The following is a 26717-nucleotide window of genomic DNA, read 5'->3' as shown; positions in this document are numbered from 1 at the left end:
CCTTTTTTAATTCAAAACCTGAAATTCATAGATTACTTTGAACACCTAGAATATTTTATTCATATAATATAATACAAAATTAGACATATAATATTAGATATAATGAGTTTATCTAGTTTAATTGTGTATATGTACTCTCACACAACTAGTAAGTAAAGTCAGATGTACAAATCGTTATCAAATAAACCTATAAAATACACACCACTGCAAGTAATATCAATATCGTAGTTCCCAAACTGTGTGTGGACTCTAGCTTGAGAAACTCTGTTTCAACTAACTTAGTTGGTTTACAAAGTTAAATTATTGCTACTATGTAATATTTTTCCAGTATGAAGAATCTAAGCTTTTATAATGCAACATGAAAACTGAAATGCTTCCAGGCAGTGAACTATACACATTGGACAAAATGTCTCATCAAAGTATTTCATTTTTCCTCCTGTCACTGATAAGGTAACTGTAATTGCTGAAGGCAGATGTTTATTACCATGTACAATGCATGTAAACTGACTGTCAAAAAGCAGAGCTTGAGAATGTGGTCCATAGTGAAGTGACTCCATGAGTGTAAAAGTCAGTAGAGATCCATAGGTGTCTGACCACTCTGACAAGAATGGGGTGGGTTTGGTAGCAGGGAAACAATGAAAGAAATGCAAAGTGTTACTCTGAAAGGCTGTCACTATCCTGGCAAGTGAATTAATATTTCTGTGTAGTTGAATTTTACATGAATATTTACCTCAAAAAATTGTATTTTCAAAGCACTGGGAAATCCAAAATCTCAAAATTTTGTGTTAAAAAAATTATCTTTGTATTATTTTATTAGGATGCATTTTCCTGAGTAATGAAGTAGAATTGTTTCCATCAAGTCTTTTCCATCTTAAATAATACAAAGATCACAATATAATTTTAACTATATTATCAATATGACTATGGATCATAATCATACTATCTCTCAGTTTGCATAAGTATTAACTTCTTTCTAATGTGACATGATACATTTGACAAAAATAATTGGACTAAAGATTTTATTATTTATTTATTTTTTGCTGAAGAAACGATTTAATTTGCTTTCATCACATATGATGCTGATATTAAATTAGTAATGTAAATGATCAATGTGGGTCTCCTCAATTTGAGGTTTTTTTTTAAGAAATCATATTCTAAGTACTTTGGAAAATGTATTTCTCCCTTCAGTTTTCTTGGGAGCAGCTAACAAAACACATTTAATGGCAAATTATTCCTGCAAGCATTATGTATCTATTCGTATGGTAAAGCAACCTGCAGCAAAGAGATACATATTATAATAAGGTGTTTAGATTATATTCCCATTGCATACATGCAAGTGTTTGCCAAAGTAAATTAAGCTGGGAAGCTATCATTTTCTTGTTACTGATAGAGTTCATCTATATTCACTTGCATTTCCTTTTTAATATACATTTTACTATCAAAGTTTTTCAACCTCTTTCCTTCATTGGAACTAATCTTCTCTTACTCTCTCATTATGATGGCCTTAGAGAGTAAAGCATATCTTATGAACACTTACAAGGGTGTGGAGCAAGACAATTAACTTTGATGTTTTTGTTCCCAAATGTTAATACCCATTTTACTAAACATAAACCAAACATTGTATTTTATTGCCTTTAAATTATCTAATATGCCCTAGTCTTCCAAGGTGTCCAATGAATGTCTGACATCAAGAGCAACTAATTTTGTATAAAGCTTTATAGGCATAAAAAAAGTAAGCGAACTGGGCAAAGTACTGTGTACATAATATAGTTATAATAATTATCACATTTTTTTTCAAATTATTCACTTGTGTGTCACACATCTCTACTACCTGTGACCTCTCCAGTGAAAAGAACATATGTTATTCATAATTGGTATCACCAGGGCAAATCTCAGTGTCTGCTACAAAGGGAGTTCTACAAAAATTATGGCTGAATAAGTGGGTGGGTGGGTGGGTGGATGAGTAGATTGTTGAACGACTATAATAATGCATTAACTCACCCCCAAAAGAAAATTATGATGGAAAACTAGATTCCAGATGTAAAAATGCTTTATAGCCGTATATATTGTTAGAGAAATAAAGTGTCATAATACTTAGCATAAATTTGGCCCACTTTTGTTCAGCATAAGCAGAACTAATTATATATAAAAAGGTATTTGAAATAATTCTGAAAGACAATCTAGAATAAAATCTTTAAATCCACTAATGTCATCTCTCAAAGAGCAGCACTTAGACATGTACGCAATTATGCAAGTCAATCATTTACACAGAGAAGCATAAAAGCTTACTGCAGAGGCAGAAAATTAATGAGAATCAATAATTAACCTTATTTCATCTATTCAAACATCTTAGAATTTGAAATATAAGTTATTACACTACACAATATCCTTTGGAATTTAGAGTGACGGCACCAAGGAAAAAGAACCATTATTCTCTCCTTTCAAAGCTACTGAAAGCAAGAGCAAAAATCAGAGAGTTAAATATAGTTTTAAAACGCATTGCCACACAACTCATTTCAGCTGACTGCTCAGCATTCTTTCCACGCACCATGTTGTGTGGTCCTCTTGTTCACCTTCACCTGTATTTTGTTCTTCCTCACAACATGACCCTCAGGTAGAGCTGCATTCTACCCTTATAAATGCTCATTAGTGATGAATCTGGCATTCACTGCATGTGTGATTTCTCCAGATTTTACCATTAAAGTGCCCACTTTGTCAAGTTGTTCAATTTATATCCAAGGAGAACATCTAGTCCTACTTTTATGCCAAATTGTACCTTAAAGTAACATTGATTAGCTTCCATATCTCACAATAGACTCTCTCCCCCCACACATAATTTATTCATTTTCTTCACACAGATTCTTCTCTCTAGGGGTTGTACAAAGTTCTACAAATCTTGGCTGGATTATTACCGAGAAAGAAGTTACTGAGAAAGACTGAGGAATCCTTTGTCAGTTACCCACAGACAAAACAACTTCATCATCCTCTCTCAGCTGTAAAGTTCTTATGCGACTTGATTCATGGGAGGCCTCATCACCAACTAAATTGACATCTACATTTATTGAACAAATATTTAATGTACTAGGCACTGTGTAAGGCACACGGAACACAACAGTAAACAAGAAAGACAATGTTGTTGTTTCCTGGAGCTTACATTATTGTGACTGAGTGAAGGTCAGATTGAGAGCTAAATTAATATACAAAGAAAATATCAAATAGTGAGCAATATGTGGAAGAAGGGAAACAAGAGACTAGAATATCTTTGAGAGAGACAATACTGTGGACTAGAAAATGTAAGATATTTGTACCCTATTCCTAAAGGAAAAGCTATTCTCACACATGTTCAACCTTTAGGAATGTATTTCACATGGAGAAACAGTGTCCAACACAGAGAAAATGAGAAAAAAATGCTTGTTTGTAGGGAAAAAACCCAGTATTGTTGCCATAATTTGAGTATCCTCAGCCACAAGAATGGAGAAAACATTTGTGTAAAGAAATAGAGGAGGAGTTACTAGCAAAGAACATGGGCCTCGGGAGGCCAGCAAACATCTGTACAATTACAAATATTCATATGAATGAAAGAAGAATATTTATGCTGAGAAATGAAAGACTGAAAAAAGAAGTTACATATTCAGAAAAAGAAATTAAAAAAAAGACCTTTCAGTAGAGAAAAAGTAATACAAGGACCCTAAGTGGGAATAAATCTAGTGGATTCCAGGAACATAAAGACCAGTGTGTCTACAGTGTGATGCTTAAGAATGGAGTGGTATTACAAGAGGAAAGAGAGTTAGAATAGGTCCAGATATATCAGGGTAAAGGGATGTGGTTTTATTTTAGAATGATTGAAATCTACTGGATAATTTTAAGTAAGATTGTGACATAACCTGTCATAACATTAAAAAATAATAAAGGTCATTTAGGATTCTACACAAGAAATGGACCAGCATGGACACAAGAATGAAACAAGGAGATGAATTTGGAGGCTACTGTGGAAGTTCAGGTAGGAAATAATTATGGCTTATGCCAGGGACATTAAAAAGAATGGACACATTTTGGAGGTAACTTTATAGAACTTGATAATTTAGTTAGATATTGAATGGTAGGAAAGAGGAGAGTCATGGATAACTCTCAAATATTTGGCTTTCACAACTGACAAAATAGTTGTCTCATTTTCTGAGACAAGGAGGCCTGGGGGGAAGAGAGTATTTTGGTCATGTTAAATTTAACTTGTGTATTAGGCATTAAAGGTGAGGTGTAAACTGGATAGTTGGATACTGTATATGAGGTTAAACTCAGTAAAAGATAAGAGCTGCAAAAAAGTTAAACTTCATGTAAATGGAATGAATAGTTATGATAATTGAGGCAATCACTAAGGGAGATGTGTAGCCAGAAAAAGAAGAGGACCCTGGGATGACTCATAGGGTGATATAATGTTAGGCTAATTGCAAAAGTTTCTTATTGTAACTATAAGATATCACTACAAACTTTAAGGCTTAGTACAACACAAATATATTTTCTTAAAACTTTGGAGATGAGGAGTTTAAAATGTGTTAGTAGGGCTTCTGGAGTCTTAGGAGAGAACTCATTTCCTTTTTCCAGCTTCCAGAAGCTGCTCACATCCCTTGGCTTTTGACTGTGCACAACTCCTTCCTCTGCATACAACATCATATCTCCTTTTCTGACTCTCCTGCCTCCCTTTTTCTCTTATAATGTCCCTTTTGACTACATTGGGCTCAACTGGATAAACAGCATAATCTCCCCATCTTGAGATCCTTAACTTGATCACATCTCCAAAGTTCATTTTGCCATATAACTTATTCACAGGTTCTGGAAATTAAGACATGAACATCTTTGGAGTTCATTATTCTAACGTACCACAGACATGTAGTAGCGTCTGGGTTCAGCTACATGGATTGTGACTTCAGAGTCCACATACTAGAATCTTTCTGGGTATCAATTACCCTTGGAATTACTGTGGAGAGAGGTGCAATTTGGGGAAGGAACTGTACTAGGCTGGAACAGTACATTTATAGGATTTTTAAGATGAAGGGAAAATTAAAGATCACCTAATCCCCCCAATTCTTATACAGATAAGAAAAATAACACTAGGAATAATTAAATGGGGTTAGGTCTCACTGATGTGTGGTAAAACTAGAACTTAAATCCAGGTCATTTTACATGCAGTTTCTAATATGCCCCTCACCACAGTGTATCCTGGTTTTTAATAAACTCATGTTGGATTGTAGACTACCATTTGCCAGACTGCTTGGGTTTGAATTCTGGCTCCATCAATTATAAGACATCTGATCTTGGTTATCTCTGACCATAGTTTCTACATTTGCAAAACCAAGACAATAATAACATCTGGCTATTAGTGTGTTTACCTGTTAGCCCAGGTTTCATCAAAAGAACAGAATCAATAGGAGTGTTATCTAATATGGGATTTCTTATATGGATTCAGACTATAACACTGTGGGAGATGCTGGGGAAATGAAGGATCAGAAAGGGGAGTATGAATATCCAAGCAGGTGTTACTAGTCAGTCTGGGAAGATATTCATTTCCAGCAGTGGAAGTGGGGCTGGGGATTAGATTTTGTTGGGAGGTCTTTGGGAAACTATTGTGTGTAGGTAGTTTTGGCCTCAGTGGGTCCACAACCAAGGCTCTGAGGGTGGCCCTAGAAATGCTGCTCAGCAGTAGATCCAATAGTTGGGATGACAGCCTCACAGAAGAGTGGAGGACAGAAAAGCCTTTCTAAAGCCCACCAGGCAATTCTGTGTCTGTCATGTCTTGCATCAAAAGACCTCCTGAAAGTAATTCACTTTACTTCTGCATTTAAACTCTCTCACAAGTTTCTACTGTGGCCAAGTTTAACTCAAAATTATATTAAGAAAGGAGATTCTTAGAAATATATTCTCTAGCTTAATCAAGTTGACACAGTTAATAAGCACTTACCATTTTCACTGACACACATACACATTATTTTACAAGTGAGAGTCTAATAAATTTGATACAAAAATCAAATATTTAAAAATTGATCTAAATTGTCAATAGATGAAATTCTTTAAAATTCAAAAGACCACTTAGAAATAAATTATATAAAAAGAACAAATATATATGCATCTGATGATATGAAAAAGTTTCGCTGAATAAAATTAAAGGAGAAAACTTATTTATGTATAAACTTCATTGTTTAAGATATGTTTCATACTTTTGGGGGATGTGTACTTATGTGTAACTATACCATTTTTATTTAATGTCTGTCTTAAAGCACACTTTTTGTCACCAGCTAAAATATTTTTGAAATTTCAGTTACCAGAGACACAGAAATGCTCATTTATGTTCAGTATGGTGATCCAGCATTCTCTATAATTTCTTTAAAGATTAGTCATTGATTTGTAATTCACCTCTCTAAATACAGAATGAAATTGGATTGCTGCAATTTTTCTACAAGGACCTAGTTTTAATCTGAGGTACTTTGATTTTTCTGCAGAATAAGAATAATATATGAATGTTCTACTACTGAGGTGCAGTTTTAATGGCCTTATTGTTTTCTTGTGAACTTTTCTAACCATAGATCTAGAATTCTTTCCAAACGTTTATCAAAACTTTAATGAAAATAGTTATCTATTCTTGTACCAAATTTAGATTATTGCAAATGAAAATTATTACTTTGGAATTTCAAAATTAGATAGCTGTTTAGACTCTGAAACCTTGGGAAGTTATTTTTCATATACAACATTGACTTTTAGTATAATTGTTCTTACTACAACTTTCCAATTTCACAAGACTGGAATATGTTCCCAGTCGGTACCATTTTTGCTCAGAAGAAAACATCATTTCTAAAATTCTCTTTACATAGAATAATTGTATAGACAATTTATTTATTTATATTTTATATAAAATAAATATTTAAATATATATTTAAATAAATATATATTTATATATTTAAATAAATATATTTTATGTATTTAAATATATATGTTTTATATATTTAAATATACAAATATATATTTATTTATATTTTTATGGTGAATTATATTTTCATAATTGAAATAAAACTTTTTTTTTTTTTTACAAATATTGAAACTGAAGATACGAATGTTCAAGTCTCATTTTAAAGAGAAAATCCTGGAATGAAAATATAAAATATAAGGTTACTAACAAGTATAGTATCTTTTATATTGTGCCAAGTGTATTTTTGTAAAATTGGATCATATTTTTTAATGGATGCTTTACCTCCATCATAGTTACATTGTTCTTTCAACTTATAGAAAAATAACATTTCTTCTACAGACATTTTTACATATAGAGCTTCAGGTTCCATTTCTCAGTATTTGTGTACTTTTAAGAGAAATATTCACAGCCTACTGAGCAGCCAAGAATTCTTCTATATTTCCTGGCCCCACTTGCAGTATTAAGAAGTGTTTTAAGAAGATGTTTAATATAATGAAATACTAATTAGTATACTATTAACTGTGAAATTAGTTTCATTTAGCTGATAATGTTGTGGTTCAACATTTCAAACAAGAATCTTAAAATTTATCATTTGGGTACTTTTGGAAAAAGACGGAAAAAGAGAGAGGGAATAAAAATCATAGTTAAGTAAAGATAAAGAACATATTAAATGTTATTTATTGCAAGAATAATGTATAAGACCCAAATTCATAGCTGCTTTTTCAGTACTTTTTTCCTTTAAAAATTTTGTTATAGAATATAAAGAAAGGAAACTAAGTATTCTCAATTACAGTGTGGGAAATTCTATTTTGCATTTCTCTCTGCCATAATATTTCATTTTACTTCTCATACTATAGAGCTAGAATTACCCTGGAAGAATTTTCTATGTGAAAATATAGAAACCAAAGATTGAAGAGTACTTTTAAAATCATCTGGGAGAGCATCCTTGCTATTTGAAGCCGACATCCTCAGTATAGTATTGCTACCAAATGGCTATCCAGCATATATTTGAGTATTTCAGAGACAGGAAACTCACTGGCTACAGAAAAAGACTTTTCTCCCTTTGGTCAGAAAAGTCATTAGAAATTCTCCATTATTCAGAGTCTGAGTTACTTTTCCCTGGTCCATAGGTCTTGTTTGTACCGTTGCAGATATATAGAACAAGTTAATTCTTCTTCCTCATGATTACTTGTAGCAGAAATGAAATAATATGTGTGTATATGTTTCTCATAATATAAACTAGTCCCAATATGTAATCATGGCTTCCTGTAATCTCATCTAGTCTTAATAGAAAGTTTCAAACAAAATTTCAATTAGTCTTATTTACCATCTGGTTAGACAGGCAGATTTGTAATTGTAATCTTCCACTAATAGAACTGCAATAGCAACTGTCTGTTAGGAAATAGGAAAGGATAGAGCACTCCGCCTTTTCAAATGCTATATCCACCAAACTACACCAATATAAATGAATAAATAAAACTTTAAAAAGATAGAACTGAGTTAGAAAACTGTAAGTAGGATGAAATCGTGAATTCACTTATGCCTTTGGCTAAAATACATTACTCTTCGAGACAGTTTGAAGCTGTTTACACAGTACGGTGTTTCACCTACTAATGATATCGCAGCTGTCACGTGCATGCCATCAATGTTTATTGGCATCCTCAATGTCAGTTATTTTTAAGAAGCTCTCTTCCAAGCCTCTGAATAAATTATCTATCAAGTGCAACAGTGCATGACAACACCCACATTACAATTTGCAGTCTTGCACAGGCTCTCATTATTTGGTGTAAATGAAATCCTAAGTCATTAAACTTCTTAAAAAATGAAGGCACCTTGTATTAAAAATATGAGCAATTGAAAGACCTCCTAAGTCATTCTTTCAGCCCGTCATATGCATAACAATGATCCTAGAAATAGGTTCAATCCCTCAGCAATTGTTTACTTTCCTTTGAAAGACAAAAGTTTCTGTCAAACACATCATAGAAAAAGTTCAAGCAGGCTAGTTTCATCTATTCCACTGGGAGTACGCTTAGAAAATTGACCTAGAGAAAAGACAACACAAGCAATGATGATAAGAAATAACATGCTCTGAAATTTACAAAGTTATAAGTTATAAGTCAACAAATAGTGTAGGGTGTCTGAAGAATAACTATCAGTGGTTCATACTTCTATGTGTTGGCAGGATTCCCCCCCCCTCCACATATGCTGTAAGATTTATTAAAAAAAAAAAAAAAAAAAAAGAGGGAGCTGGAAAGAGCTTTTCCTTAACCTGGTTATATGGGTCTTATCAATTTCAGGCAAGATGGCAATACTTTCTTGACAATGATTTTAAACATACCTGCAGTCTCTCCTTCTATGTTTACTATGAATTTTGATGATGCTTTATATGAGCCTCAAAGCTATTTGACGTTGCTATGTTTTTAATCCATGAAGTGAGGTCATAGCCCATCATAAAACATTTAATCACAAACCAATATGGAGTAAATGTATCTACCACAGCTTGTTTTGTTGCTGGTTTACCTATGCAGTAAACACATATGATACAGTGTAACATCTTAATAATGTGGACGTTGAGGAAACACGTTAAACACTTATAAAGTAACCAAGTTTAGGAGTGATTTCACTCTTCATTACCAATATGTTTTAGACATAATTTAACCCCTATGGTATATCTGAATCTGTAGAACTTAAAAAAAAAAAAGAAAAGAAAAGAAAAAGAAAAAGAAGGAAAAGGCTCTAACAGCTTTATCCAGAAAAGTCTAAATGCAATTAAACATTTGATTAATATGGTTTTTTCCTACTACTGTTAAGTTCCACGAATGCAAACACTTTCACTTTTTTCTTCTCCAGTGTATTTTCCTTACTTGACATGTTCCTAACATGGTAGACTCAGCAAGTATTTGTTAAATGAATGAATAAATAATGAAAGTAAATGTCCTATTCAAATTCTTGAGTCTTATTGCTTTCAAATGACACTGTTATGGCAGTGGTTGCTTTGAAAATGTGTTTCACAAATAAATACAAATTTTTTTGGTGTTCCAAGTGATGATAAATTTATTAGAAAAATGCTACCACTGAAGGAAATTGAGCTGAATCTTAAAAAACCAAGTTCAAATGGCATGTTTTTTGCAGATGGGGACATAAGTGATAGAGATAAGGTAAAGGATTTTCTTATGGACACAGATCTACTTCCCAGCTGAGCTGGAACAAAGTGTTCTTTTCATTATCCTGTGCTGTTTATAGTTCTCTGTGGATTCTCTGCCATTCTATAACTCCCACAGCTCTGGCAACATCTTCAATCATCATTATTATCTTCATTAGCAAACAAAAGCTTTCTCAGCTAAGACAGCAACTAGAAACCCTGATTAATATGCTTATACATACAGTTAGATTTTTATCAGATGGTCACAGCAAGAAGAAGTGGAAAAGACAACGTGAGAAGACGCATTCAATTAATTAGTAGACAATCTCATGTATATAAAAATACATGGCTGGGTCTAGTAGCTCTGGACCTTCCACTCCTTGAGTCTGCTTTAATTATCCTCTTTGATGTCCACAACACTATAATCTAGAGTTTCTTCTAGTTTTCTGACTGTCCCCTCAGAATTATTTACTAGATCATCTTTTCCCTTCTTTACATCCAATCAATAAAAAAAACTCCCAAAGAATGAATTCTCAGCTTTCTTTTCTTCTTTGTGCCTGGGAAATACAATCTAATACCCTAACTTCGCTCTCCTAGTTCTGCAAATTACTTCCATTTCTGTACGTCTAGCCTTGCAATTTCTCATGCTACTGCAGCATTTCCCATTGGAATATTTATTAGCAATATTCTGAAAAACTATTCTATCTCTCTCACTCATTATGTCTATTCTCTCTTTCCCCTCTCTCTCTCTCTCTCTCTTTCCCCCCTGCCACCCCCCTCACAACTGTTAACCATTAACACGAATCTCCAGGTCACCTTGACTGTATCATTTGACCATCACATCTACCCACTGCTAATTCCTAACAATCTACACAGTATCTCTCCTCTCCATCCTTTTTTTTTTTTTTTTTTTGCGTTACGCGGGCCTCTCACTGTTGTGGTCTCTCCCGTTGCGGAGCACAGGCTCCGGATGCATAGGCTCAGCGGCCATGGCTCACGGGCCCAGCCACTCCACAGCATGTGGGATCTTCCCGGACCGGGGCACGAACCCGTATCCCCTGCATCGGCAGGCGGACTCCCAACCACTGCGCCACCAGGGAGGCCCAATCCTTATGATTAGTACCTTAGTTTAGAAATTCAGTAGCTTGTCCTTCAGCTTACTGAAATACATTGAAAATACTTGTCCTTCTTTAGTACCTCTTGCTTCTAGAATATTTTATATATACTAGTCTTTTTGAAGAACATACTACTTTCTTGCTTAACGCCCTTCCCAGCTTTAAGCAAATACTAATCTACTATCTGTATCTACAGATCTGCATATTCGAGACATTTAATACTTATGAAATTTTACACCATGTGGTCATTGTGACTGGCTTTTTGGAATTGGTATAATGGTTTCAAGGTTCATACATGTTGTAGCATGTATAAGTATTTCAATATCTTTTTATTATATAATAATTTTTCTTTGTATGCGTATAGCACATTTTATTTATCTATTAATCACCTGAGGGACACCAAACTCCATTTTGATTAGGGGTCCAGGTAGAAAGTGATAGTGAGGAAAATTATTTGTAAATGTTTGAAGGTTGGTATTTTCAATGTGTTTATTTACTCAAAATTTATGTAAATCCCTTAACAGTCTTTGACACCAGGGCAAGAAGAACAAAACAGATGCACCAGTTACAGATTCAGTTGCTGGTAGTTATTGAAATAATGTTACATGGTTGAAGAGAGATGGAAGCTGAGTAGTTTCCAAAAAAAATGGAGAAACAGCAGAGATTCAGTATAAGAAAGCATTGATTATTCATTTCTCCCCTTTTACAAACAAGAAAGTTGTTAATACCCCAACCCTTTTAAAAAAATTTCCTTTCTACATTGACAAAAATAATGAGCAATACCAAGAGAGCAATCTCTCTCATAAAGGATGGCGTTAGTTCTTAGGATTAGGCTGTCATATTAAATTGCTATTTTTGTAGGTGGAGAAATATTGCCTAATATATGATTAAGTCTACTAGAAATGACTGGAACCCACTGGTGAGAAGAAATATTTTCCTTGTGGTGAATGGATAATAAAATGAAAGAAATAGATAAGTACTATTGTTATAATAAACATATACCACAACACATCATATTAGAAATATTTAGTGCCTTTTTTTCATATTTCTTTCTGAGAGTGTTTCATACTTCTCCATACTTTCCAAATGTACACCTACAACTCCTTTCATGTGGGAATTCAACCTTCAGCACTAAATTCAAAAGTCCTGACTGCATCAACCAAAGAGAGTTTATTTATAGGCTGGCTGGTAATTTATGACTTGTCTCAAAAACATAACTTTGGGTAAACAGATTCACTGACAAGAATATGAAGTAGAGGAAAAAAACATTGGGGGAAAAATAGGCAGGAAGAAAGTAGCTCATACCTAGATCAACTGCTGTTTCTCTACCACATAAGCTTATTTTCACCTTCTTCTAGATTCTCATAAAAAGTATATGTATCCAAAAATAAATCTACATTTTCTTTTTCTATATATTATATTATATATATTATATTGTATATATATGTTAATACATAGATTGACATATATATAGCATATATATCCACTATAAGATAAACATCATGAGGGCAGGATGCTATTTGGGATATATCAGAAATTAAGTAGATATACATATATTATAGGTATTACCAGTTTTTTTGTCTGATAAGAATGCAGAGCCAAAAGAGCTTCCAGATATTAATATAGAGACCTTGTTGCATGTCCTTCATCTACAAAAAAAAAGAGGTTTTTTTTAAGTTCTATTTGCAACGATAATAAAAACTATCTTGGATTATAGACAAAAAAGATTCACTGTCTTTGTATCTAAATGCAAAAAATATAATGATTATTTTTTGTTTAGAGAATCATTGTGCTCTTTTTAATAGCTCTAAAGTGTCTGGAGGGTTTCAATGTAATGGTAGTTAGTGTGGGATAAAACAAAAAACAGGACATAAAGTGTTATTGATTTAGAAATAGATCTATTGTTTTTAATGTACCATTGTAGCATGTAAACCTTCTGTATAACTCACAGCCAAAAGTATAAGTATCATATTATAAAGTTATTGGTGCTTTTCAACTTAGTATGCCTTAGTGCTCACTTTATAAACATGAAACATGAAAATAAAATATCCATTCTTTAACATTTTTTTCATGTTTGGAATCATTCTTCTTTTCAGCAGATGTAAGATGGATTATGGATTACTATAGAAAAGTACTAAAAGGTGAACCTACAGCTGGATAGCATGAGCAAAGGGGATGAATATTAAATACTTTCTAAAAACAATATTTTTTCAAAAAATATTAATTTCAGAAAATCTTTAAAATATAAACAAAGTTAAAGAAAACATTTAGATGGACCATCTAAAATCTATCAGTCAGACAGAAATAAATATTGTTAATATTTTGATATGTACCCTTTTAGTATTTTACATGTATATGTAGTATTATTTGCAGATATAGACATACTTACAAACATACATATTTATATAAACATTAAAAAAGATAGGATTATGGTGTACATTTTGCTTTGTAAATGTTTTTTCTCAACAGTTTTGCAGATTTACTAAAATTCTAATATATGATTGTAAGCATGAATCTGATTAATATATATTTATTTATTAATTCCTTATAATAAATATTTAAGATGTTTCATATTAATAACTATCATAATAATATGTAAACAATAATATTTGGAATAATCCCTTACAATTTTTTTTATTATTTCCTTAGAGAAAGCCTAAACGGGACTTTGTGAGTCAAAAGATACAGACTACATTTTTATTAACATATTAGAATGCATAATATACATAGCAACTTAGATTCTAAACAAGAACATAGGGAATGCCCATTTCTTTATACCCCAACTAGAATAAAATAGTACTTTTTCCCCCAATGTTAAAACCATGAAGCATTGTTTTCATTTTAATTCAATAACTAGTGAAAATATTCATTTTCCCCTATTAGCTCTTGTGCAATTTGTCCAGGTTAGTGTATTCATTTATGTACTTTATTTATAAAAGCTCTTTCAGGTAAAATATATTAGTAATTTGCCTATCATATAAATTTTGAAAAAGATGCCGAGATTGTATTTCTTTCTTTTTTTTCATACACTACAAAAGTTTTATAATTCGTGTAATCAAATATACCAATTTATTTTTTATGGTGTTTACCTAGGGAATCATGCTTACAAAAGCCTTTTCTTTTCCAGAATTTATGTAAAAAATTATTCATATATTTTAAGTAAGTTTACAATTTCATGTAATATAATAAAGTGTGAATACTTCTGAAATTCATGTTGATTTCTTTTATAAAAACTGCTAATTTTATTTTTATTCCCAAATCTCAAATTCAATAATTTTTCAACCCCAAAATGTTATATTCTTTCCTAATTCATTTGAAATTTCAACTCTGTTTGCAGTTTCAACTACATAAGTATATATGGTCAGTTTCCAGCATTTATAGACTATTCCACTTATTTTACCATTTATTCCTGTGCCTATATTTTGATATATATATAACTTTAATTTAGGATATTTTTGAATAACTGTGTAACTGGAAATACAATCAACAAAGATTTGATTTTCATTGAATTTTCTCATCTTCCCCTCTTCCTTCACCTTTATGAAAATGAGATACTAAAGTTGAAAAGGCAAAAATGAATTAGAAAGTGATGTCCCTCTCTATTTTTCTGTGTGTGTATATATATTTCATTTACTGAATCAACTATGATAAATCTTCTAAATACCTCAGCATTTTTATCTAACATTGTACTCTATTCCAAATACTCTTACTCATTTATAGACTAATTTATTTGAAGTTATGGTAAAGAATTCATCCATTGTGAAGACCACATAAATTTTCATAATGCCATATTCAAAAGAGTTTTCAGAGGCCATTTCTTTTCTCTGCACCTGCATTAAAACAAAGACACTAGAGCCTTAAAAGAGAAAAAAAATTTCCTTTCCATTCACATGATCCACTTAAAATTGGCTGTGTCTTCCTTGGCTAGAAATAACTAGTTCAGATGCTATTGAATTTTTAACATGACTAAAAGAAAAAAGCTTTTAGACCCATAAAGGTTTATTCTTAGCAAAGTGTAGTAAAAGGGAAAGAAAAATTATATTGATACCTCTTTTTCTATTTCAGGATTAGCTTTCTCAAAGACACAGGGAAAAAAGGATTATAAATAAAAAATAAAATTTGAACAAATTACTTTGGCCAAAATATATCTACAGTTATATGCATAGAGTTTGGAGTTAATTAGTAGCCAGTACTAAGTTTTAAAAAAAATAACTATTTGGAAAGTAAAAATTACTGAGTGACCACTGTACAAAGTGTAGAGAGCAAACTATGGAAATTTTGTCTCTATAAGTGACTAAATTCATAATTACCTGTCAAATCATACAGAACAGCTAGAGTTCAAATTTTAAATTATTACATTAGTAAATATGGTCAGAGAGCTAGTGTTTTATAAACTCCTAAGTGAATAAAAAGAAAATTATTCATATAATTTGTATTTGGCTCTTAGTTGTGTTTTTTGTTGTTATTGTTGTTGCTTTGGTACATTTTAAATGAATGCCACTAGTGCTCTGAAGAGTCTCTTCAATTATATCAATAATATAGATGAACCAAAGGAAAAGATGACTCAGTAGGCATTAGAAATGTATCTACTCTGCCCTAACTCCTGTTTATCATCTCTATTTACCTCATTGCATAATGGAATAGATTGTTCATCTCCTATACAATGGCAAAGTCTTTAATAAAGCTAAATTGCATTCTCTCTAAACTCATTAAAAGCTTAAGAGCTTCCAATGGAGATAAAGGCAAAAAGCAATTTTTAAAACATATATTGATAGATACATAGATGATAAAATACAAATAAAACAAGTAATTTTTCAGTCTGTATTAGTTCATTATTTTAAAATGAAGTCATTTTATCTGCAATGTTTATGATTACAAAATTGAGTCAACTTTGTGTTAAATAGTCATTTTTAGATTAAAGAGACACATTTAAAACAATCAATGAAATACTGTTGATAGGTAAAATTAAAGTTTCAAACTTAAATTTTTTGAAGCATGCAACCCTAGGGGAAAATAAAAAAAACAAAGGTAAGGCTGACTCATGATCAATGTGCATCCTAGTAAAATGTACAGACACGACATTTTAGAGTTCAGTTAGATACTGTAAAATACTTTCAAAGCATCGCTGTGAAAGATTAGTTTGTGTTTGATTGTGCTGCAGCCTGCGAATACTGACTAGAATGTCCCCAGCTATTTATACAGTCTATTGTTTGTGCACTAATCTATGAAATTTCATAATGAGTTTGCATTTTTCTATCATATTAACTTCTTGTGTCTTTTTATTTTTTCCCCTTGAAAGCACATCTAGCCAGAAATCCATATCAGATGAAAAGAAAGTTGGTGTTATCGTAATGTATTCAAACACATTCTAGGGGGTGAAAATTTATATCGTGAAAATTATTCCCATTTCCTCTGCAGAAAATTCTTTCAGAGACATTTAAAAGTCGTGCTGGTTTCTTTTCCTGAAATTATCTGAACAACTGAAAATATCAACAGAGGGCACTAACAGGCTGTTCTGGAAAGCCTTTCATTTCATTGCTTGTGACAATGAAACCAAGCTGAAAAGGCAGTGGCTTTTAGCTGCATAAAGTTGCAGCTGCAGTGGTGGAAAGAACAAAAATCTACATTGTCCTTGAGCTGAAACATAATTCCACAAACCTAATCCATTAGTGATTCACTGCTCTATATCAGGTATTATTTACTAGCTCTATGGATACCTTTTCTAACATACCTTATTTTGCCTGTGGTCCTTTAAAATGAAATGCGTTTCTGTTTTTAGAACTCATTACTGATAACTAAACTCAACCTAGTAAAATATTTACTCATGCAGTCAGCTCTTGGCGATATATATTGATGGAGCTATATAGGAATATTCCCAAATAAGAACTATTTACAAATAATTATTGGTCTTGGCATCTTACTTCTATATTTTGCTTTTGAAATCATTTTGGATATTAAGCTAATAATGATTATAGAAAGAAATCTTTGGTGGTATCCAAACTTTAAGACAAGTAAGTAGTAATGGTGATCCAGAAGGAGTTGTTTAAACTTTTTGGAACCATAAAACATGAGCAAGTTTATGAACACCTATGCTCTCCAGAATGTGATTTCTGGAACTTCAGGAAAATCTTTCCAATTTCAAGGGAGTTGAGAAGGGCAACTCAATCAACCATGTGTCTAGAAGCAGGAAAAATGGAACATTCATGAATGGTGTGGGTGTGGACTACAGAGATTATCAACACAGAGACTATAGGTGAAGTTAGGGGATTACCTATGATGGGGCTAGACAGCGTCTGAAGTTTATCCTCCTCTATATTTGATAAAATCAGTCTATTTTGATTTTTTCAATGTTAAGCAACTTGCACCTCTGTATCTAACTTAAAGGCTGTCCCTTCTGGTAAAGATTCCTTGATATTTTTTTTCTTAGTTTTGAGTGACTATCTAAGATTTCTTCAGAAAACCATCTAAATACAATGCCAGCTGCAGACTACACCACACAGAGAATCACATTAGGAATCAGAGATAGAGCTTTACATTCACACAACACCTTACAACTTTCAAGCAGTCATGTGACTTTTAGGAGTGTAGGTGATGATGCTAGTTTTCCTTAACTCTAAAATGAACACAATTTCAGCTGATTAATTTGAACTGAAGATCAAATAAAAATATAAGTGGAGCACCTTGTGTATTTCAGGTGCTAAATAAATGCTTCTTCAAGTCCTTACCTCTTTTTCTTTTAGACATAGTCCCTTCAGCTATACCAATTTTATCAGTATTTTTTATTGAAGTATTGTTGATTTACAATGTAGTGTTAATTTCTGCTGTACAGCAAAGTGATTCAGTTATACATATATATATACAATCTTTTATTTTAAATATTATTTTCCATTGTTTTATCATAGAATATTCAATATAGTTCTCTGTGCTATACAGTAGGACCTTGTTGTTTAACCATTCTATATATAAAAGCTTACATATGCTAACCCCAGCCTCTCACTCCATCCCTCCCTCAACTCCCTCTCCTTTGGCAACCATCAGTCTGTTCTCTACGACTGTGATCCCATTTCTGTTTCATAGATAGGTTCATTTGTGTCACATTTTATTTTTTTTTAAGTCTTTATGGAATTTGTTACAATATTGCTTGTTTTATTTTTTTGTTTATTTTTAATATTTTTTGGCACAAAGCCTATGGGATCTTAGCTCCCTGACCAGGGATTGAACCCACACTTGCTTCATTGGAAGGTGAAGTCTTAACCACTGGACCACCAGGGAACTCCCTGTGTCATATTTTAGTTTCCACATATAAATGATACCATATGATATTTGTCTTTCTCTTTCTGACCTACTTCACTTAGTATGATAATCTCTAGTTGCATCCATGTCACTACAAATGGCATTATTTCATTCTTTTATACCAATTTTAAATTGAATATAACATGAGTTGGCAGAGATAGTATTGTTTCTATAATCACCTTACCCACAGAGTATGCCATTCGGTTTAAGCTTTTCTTGTTTTCTATCTCCTTTTTTCTCTTTGCTAAGTATTTATTTCCACCAGCTAGCCATCCTAGTGGATATGAGCTAGCATTTTATTGTGGTATTCATTTGCATTTTCCTGATAGATAATGATGTTGAGCATCTTTTTATGTGCTCATCAGTCATTTGTTTATTTTCATTGGAGAAATGTCCACTCAGATTCATTGTCCTTTTTTTTTTTTAGTTCAACATTTTTTTTTTATTTTTTAACATCTTTATTGGAGTATAATTGCTTTACAATGGTGTGTTCGTTTCTGCTTTATAACAAAGTGAATCATGCATTATCCATTTTTAGTTAGATTGTTTTTAATTCATTAAGTTGCAGATGTACTTTATACACTCTAGGTACAAGGGTTTTCTTTAAATCAGAAATGTGACTTGCAAATATGATCTTCCATTCTGTGGTTTATATTTTCATTTTCTTATTAATGTTCTTTAAAGCATAAAGGTTTTAAAGTAGTCTCTCCTTTCATTGGTAGTTATGCTGTTTATTGTCTATAAGTAACTTGATGCATATAAAATGCTGTATTAGGTTCCCAGGGCTGCCATAATAAGGTATCACAAATTAGGTGGTTTAAGCAACAGAAATGTATTGTTTCACTGTTTGGGAGACTAGAAGTTCAAAATCAAGATGTCTGCAGGGTTGGTTCCTTCTATGATGAAAAATCTATCCCATGACTCTCACCTAGCTTCTGGTGGTTTGCTGGTAATTTTGAACATTCTTTGGCTTGTAGGAGCATCACTTAGATTTCTGCCTTCATCTTCCCATGGCATGCTGTGCATATGTGTGTGTGTGTCCACTCTCCCTTCACCTAAACTCAACGAATTACATCAGCAACAACCCTAATTTCAAGTAAGGACATACTCTGATGTACTTTGGGTTAGGATTTTAACATAATGTGTTTTGAGGGACACAATTCATTCGACCCATAGAAGATATATTATCAAATAAATACTAATTCAGTACTTACTTAGATTTTACTTAGTAAAATATTAAAATTTACATAACTATTTGCAAGGTTTTTCTCACACACTATCTCCTTTATTTTTCTCATAACTCTTTGGTGTGATGATCAGTACTTATATCTTATCTCCATTTTATAAATAAGCAACTGATGTCTCTAAGGAGATTTCTGATTTGCTCCAGTTTATTAAGTTTCTATGTGACAAAAACACAGGGATACGATCTACCACTCTACATTCCCTCCAGAATCTTTCACATTCCTAGGGTAATGCTTATGATTATATCTATTTAAAAGAAAGGTAATACGAATAAAAATCACATTGTGTGTGTGTGTGTGTGTGTATATATATATATATATATATATATATATATATATGAAATAAATGTTATAGAAAAATGGCATAAACTTTTATCCAACAAGACTAATGCCTATCTGCTTTGAGTTCTACTCAGCTAGATAACCTGGGAGATACAGAATGAATAGAAAGCATTATCTATGCTTTCAATATATGTATTGTCTATCAGGGAAGTTACAAATGATATAGAAAATAATGAATAAGAAAACAAGGTCAGAGAAACTATGATAAATTGTTCAACTGTGTGATTCAGACAGTTGTCAAAGGAGAATTAAATTTGTGTGGATTGAACTGTTCTGGGATGGCTTTATTATGAAAATTGAACTTGAATTAAGGACTGATATAAGGGGATGGAGTCTGATGTCATAGAAAGGAAGAGGCATTCCAGATGAGGGCAAAAACATGAACCAAGTTAACAGATTGGAACTGTGAATCCTTTCTCTGGGGAAGAGGGACAATTTGAATTACAGTGGCTGAAGAAAAAAAATTGTAGATTTAGTAATGGTAATTAAAAAACAAACCTTACCATTCTTCTCATTTCATTACGTATATTTGTTGATTAATAAGTGACTGCATTAATAGCTTTAAAATTCTAAATTAATTCCAAAGCATTCATCCAGCAAAAAGAGAACCACTCTCAAAAATAAGATCAAGTTTTTACTTCACGGTATTAAGATAAATTAGAGCATATTCAAAGTAATGAATTGAAATCACTAGTACCTTAAGTGCTTCTTTAGCCTACCTACTGAGTAGGTATGGAGTGTGGGCCAGGAAAGAGCAATATTCCTCTCCAAGGAAAGTCAACTCTAATCTGGTGGGTCAGTACTTTAACCTCACAGTCTACTCAATCCCTCTCTATTTTTCTGTAACTACCAACAAGGCTGCCAAATGTGATTCATGCACTTGTCTACTAGAAACTGAATGGGAGCCATCAACTCATTTCACACAGGTCAGCAAACAGCAATCAAAGGCTAATGGCTTTCTGTCACCACCAGCCCAGGCTAGGTGCAAAGGCCGACCTGGAGGTTAGAGGCCCTGCACCCCATTACCTATCCCAGGAGCTATCTGGTCCCCCTCTAAAAGATAATTTACTCAGTGCAAAATTGAAAGTACTATCTGATTTGCTGTTTTCTCAGTGCTGCTTTCAAAAATACTGAAAAGTTTCTAAAGTGACAAAGAGGCTGGCCTCTTTGTTCAGTGTTTGGCAGGTTTGAGGGGACAATGGTGAAAGAATTAATAGAGAAAAATCAAGTTATCTTATGGCAAAAGGTGAATCAACATTCACTACATAACAAAGACTTGGGCTAAATTTTTCATATAATTGTCGTTAAACGCAAAATATAATCACACAAAAGTGTTTTCAAGGATAGCTTTTTTTTTTTTTCACAAAGTAACCATTAACTGATATTAGTGATTAGAGATGGATTGGTTGAAAATATTTACTTTTCTGGCTACATCATTAGAAAACTGAAATTATATGAAGAGTAGCTGACAACACAATATTTGATATTAGTACACTATGAATCTAGAATTTTTTTTTTTCAGAAATAGTTTGGGCCAAACAGCTAAATAAACAAGTTCTATAGGTCTCGTCTTAGATTTTAGGATAGCTTTGCTCTAAAATTAATTTTAAAAAAACTATCAACAAATGCAAAATCAAAAATTGTGGGTGAATATACTCTGAAATTAATGAAGACTAAGCTTCAGGCACCCCCCTAAAGCATTGGTCATATCCAAAGCTCTGGTAATTTTTTGTTGATTCATTTTGTTATGTTTCTCTTGAAGAAAGTCTTTCAAATTAGGTAATATTTAGGCTGCAAATAGCTTGGATGCACCCCTATCAACTGACTAATCCTATTATGAATCTATAAAAACCTATAAACACTATGCCTAACTGTGCTTTCTCAGTCTACATAAAAATCACTAGAAACAATGTTTGAGCAGACTCCTCTCTGTGAGCCTCTGGAGGGAGACACAGCCCAAAAAGTGGTTGCAGCATTTTCTCATGTTATTTCATAGCATAACTACTGGGATATGCACACACAAAAACAAGTACAAATGCAAATTCAAAGATAAAGGCAGAGTGGAAACAGATACTAAAATCTGAAAAAAATTCTCAATGATTCTACTTAGGAAGAAATCGAAAATATCTTTCACTGTGAATGAGATAATCAGTAAGACATAAAATTAGAGTTAACACAGAAATTACATGACTTTCAATAAAAAATATCCCAGCTTGTCAGTAATGCTTTGTAGTGTGAAATAATTCTCAGAATGCATGCTTTACCAGACTCTATATTATTTATTTTGTAATAACCATAATGATTCACCATAGCCATTGACTTTTGCATAAATTGTGTATATGTGTGTGTATACTAGATTATTCAAAGTTTTATATATGTATAAAAATTGTTAGGAATATGTCAGTCATGTTTTTCAACACATCACAGAAAGCTCTTCCTAGAATTATCTTTAAAATATTGACAGATGAAAAATATCTTAGAGTCAAATCAAAGTTTAGGATTATCCTGAGTCATGTTGTTTGAACAGATAGTTTAAATTCTAAAATAATTTGCCTTGGAAGCTACATTTTTTGCTAATGCTTTTAAAAATTATTTAGACTTAGAGAAAAGTTGAAAAAAGTATAGGAATTTCTCATATACCCTTTACCCAGTTTTCATAAATGTTAATATCTTATACAATCATAGTGCATTTATCAAAACCAGGAAATTAAAAGGGGTTAATACAACCAACTAAACTACAGAGCTTATTTGAATTTCACTCATTTTCCCATAGTGTCCTTTCAGGGTCCAATCCAGGATCCCATATTGTACTTCATTTTTCTTTCCCAAGTTTCCTCCAATCTGTGACAATTTTTCAGTCTTTCCTAGTCTTTCATTCTGAAGCTTCTCTTTTAATAGGAATTTCATGTATTTTCTGAAGCATCAGTTTCCACTGACTATTGCCACAATAATGTTATTACTATGCCAACCCACTCAGTTAAATGAGAAATCATCATTCATTTTGTGAAAATATGTAAAACAACACAAATATTTAGGGTCATGTAAGGAAGAATAATTTGAACATGTATATTGTTCACATATAATCATATATTTTTTCCACTTTCTCAAGAGCACGATATCTGAGAAATAGTGTTGTTTAATCTCATTTTATATGTGATGAAATTGAAGCTCAGAAAAGGTACTTTCCCCAAATTGCTTAGCTGATTAGTAGCAAACCAGAATTTTAAAACAATATTTTTGTATTATAATTCATATGTTCTAGACAATCTCCAATGCATGACAACTACATATGATTAGATTTTCATAGATTGTAAGACCTAACTCCTAAAGCATCTACATCCTTTTTAGCTGTCCTGTGCAGCTTCAGCTGCTCACACACAATAAAATATGACACAGCCCTATAGAACTGTTGGTTGCCAAGTCCTGGTATGATCAATAGATTGTCAAGTTTGTACTGAATTTTTCTATTTTTCCAGTAGGCAGTGTCAAATATTACACATATACAAATAATAAGTCTTTCTAACATCTTTCACATGAATTTCAATGAGCCAGAGTCCCTTAGTCCTTTAGTACTGAACATCAGTACTAAATTTCTCCCTTCACATTACCTCCCAGTTTTGAAAGGAATCACATTCAGAGACGTCTACCCACATACCTTTCCCCAGATTTCCTTGTCACCAAGGTACCATGCAATCCGAGCTGTCCATCATGGACTAGGTGTTTTCTGTCTCAATAAGTCATAAATTTGTGCACACACAGCAGCACTCTATCATCAAATGGAAGTGGTATACATGTGACTAACTGGTGTATTCAGGCACAAGCAGGCCCTGAAGGCACAAATAAGTTACATGAAGAGCGGTCCAAATGCCTAAGGTCCCTACTTCTGTTATACTACCTCCTTTCTCTCAGCCTGTACCTAAGGCTTCATGTGGAGCCCCCTACAATCACCTGATAGAAGAAGAAAAGACTCAGGCATGGTTTAGAGATGGTTCTGCATACTATGTAGGAACCTCCCCAAAGTGGACAACTACAGCACTGCAGCCCATTTCTGGACCTCCCTGAAGGACAGTGGTGACAGGAAATCCTTCCTGTGGGCAGAACTCTGAACAATGCACTTGGCTGATCTCTTCGTTAGAAAGGAGAAATGGCTAGATGTGCAATTATATACCAGTTTATGGGCCATGGGCAGTGGTTTGGCTGGATGGTCAGGGACTTTGGAAGAAGAATACAGTTGGAAAATGGATGGCATGGCCATGCGGGGAAGAAATATATGGACAGACCTCTCTGCATAAGCCAAGAATGTAAAGATATCTATGTTCCATGTGAATGCCTACCAAAGGGTAACCTCAGCAGAGGAGGATTTTAATAATCACGTGGCTATGACCTGTTCTGTGTATACCAGTGAGCTCTTTCCCCAGCCACCCCAGTCATCACCTAAAGAGCTCATGAACAAAGTGGCCAGAGTGGCAGGCATGGAGATTACATACAGGCTCAGCAATATGGACTGCCACTCACAAAAGCAGGTTTCCTACACTCACTGCTGGGTGCCCAATCTCTTAGCAGCAGAGACCAACACTGAGTCCCAGAATATGGCACTATTCCCTGAGGTGATCAGCCAGCCACTTGGTGGCAGGTTGATTACACTGGACAGTTTGCATCATGGAAGAAACCGTGTTTTGTGGTCCTTACTGGAAGAGGTACTTACTCTGGATGCAGTTTAGTCTTTCCTGCACACAATGCTTCTGTCAAAACTACCATCTGTGAACTTAGGGTATGCCTTATCCTCCATCATAGTATTCCATGCAACATTGTTTCTGATCAAATAACTCACTTCCCAGCATTTTCTCATCATCCTGTAGCAGCTGGCTTGATAGAACAGTAGAATGGCCTTTGGATGACCCACTTGCAGCACTAGCTGTGTGGCAAGACCTTTAAGGGCTGGAGCAGGGTTCACCAGAAGGCTGTATATGCTTTGAATCAGCATCCAATATACAGTGCTCTTTCTCCCATAGTCAGAATTCATGGGTCAAGCAGTGGAAATGGGAATGGCACCATGCACTAACCTCCTGGTAATCCACTGGCAAAACATACGTTTTTTGTTCCCATAACATGTTCTATTGGCCTAGAAGTCTTTGTTCCAAAGGAAGGAATGCTTTTACCAGAAGACACAACAATGATTCTACTGAACTGAAAGTTAAGACTGCCATCTGGCTACTTCACTCTTCGTGTTGCTCCCTTCAGACTTCTCTTAGGATTACCATGCCTTTTGATTAAGGTCAACGGAAAATTACAACAACCGAATCCAGGCAGGACTACTAATGGCCTAAACCCTTCAGGAATGAAGTTTTGTGTTACTCCACGTGGTAAAGAACCATAACCTAGCTGAAAACAAAGGGAACATAGAATGAATAATGGAAGAAGGTAGTTATAAATAATAGCTAAAAGCATGTAACTCGTTACAAAAAACAAGTAGTATAATTCTTAGGAGTGTTCCTCCTTATTTTGTTGTGAATATGTTTCTACATATGTGTATAGCAAATATCTTTGTTTTCTTCTCTTTTATTCCATTACCACATAATATAAGATGTATTGACTTACTATTATTATATTTAAGTGTTGTTAATTTTACATCATAGTATTTAAGTTATGGGATATCAAGGAGAAGAGTAAACATAACTCAAGGACTTTACCTCCTCTTCTGGAGAAGGGGTTAGTAGAGTTATTGGTTATGTGCAGGATAGTTATACCATGATAGGTGGAATTCTCACCGTGTCATTGTCTTTATTTGGAGATTAAGTATGGTTAAGAAGATGTGTATGGGTGTTATGTTGACAAGAAGTGGACTTGTAATGTTTAATTTTGTGTGTACACTTGACTGGGCTAAGGGATGCCCAGATATTTGGTTAAGCATTATTCCTGGTATGCCTGTGAGGGTGTTTCTGGATGAAATTAACATTTGAATTGGTAAACTGAATAAAAGTACTAATTTCATACATTAAGGCTCTACCCTCATAATCCAAGCACCTCCCAAAGGCTTCACCTGATAACATCACATTGAAAAATATTATTTCAACATCTGAATTTTACAGGCCCCAATCATTCATATCATAACATAAAAATAAATCATATATACACATCATATATTTATATATACACACACACATATACATACACACACATCTGACTCTTAACATGGGTTTGAACTGGGCAGGTCCACTTATATGAGGATTTTTTTCCAATAAATATTACAGTACTACACTATCTGTAGTTGGTTGGATCTGCAGAGGTGGAACCACGGATTTGGAGGCCCGACTGTTATGTTACTTGAGCATTGGTGGAGTTTGGTATCCACAGCGGGTCCTGGAACCAATCCCCCTTGGATACTGAGGGATGACTCCATATCAATTATATATCAATATATATTTATATATCATATAACTATATGTGTGTGTGTGTGTGTGTGTCTACTATTGGATTTGTTTCTCTGGAGCAGTCTAATACAAATGACCATGTGAAGACACAGGGAGAAGGTGGTCTCCTGCAAGCCAAGGAGAGAGGCCTCAGAAGAAATCAAATCTGCTGACCCCTTGATGTTGACTTCTAGCCTCCAGAACTGTGAGAAAATA

This window comes from Hyperoodon ampullatus (assembly GCF_949752795.1).
Source record: "Hyperoodon ampullatus genome assembly, chromosome: 5".
Lineage (NCBI taxonomy): Eukaryota > Metazoa > Chordata > Mammalia > Artiodactyla > Ziphiidae > Hyperoodon > Hyperoodon ampullatus.
Note: the sequence above shows the minus strand (reverse complement) of the source record.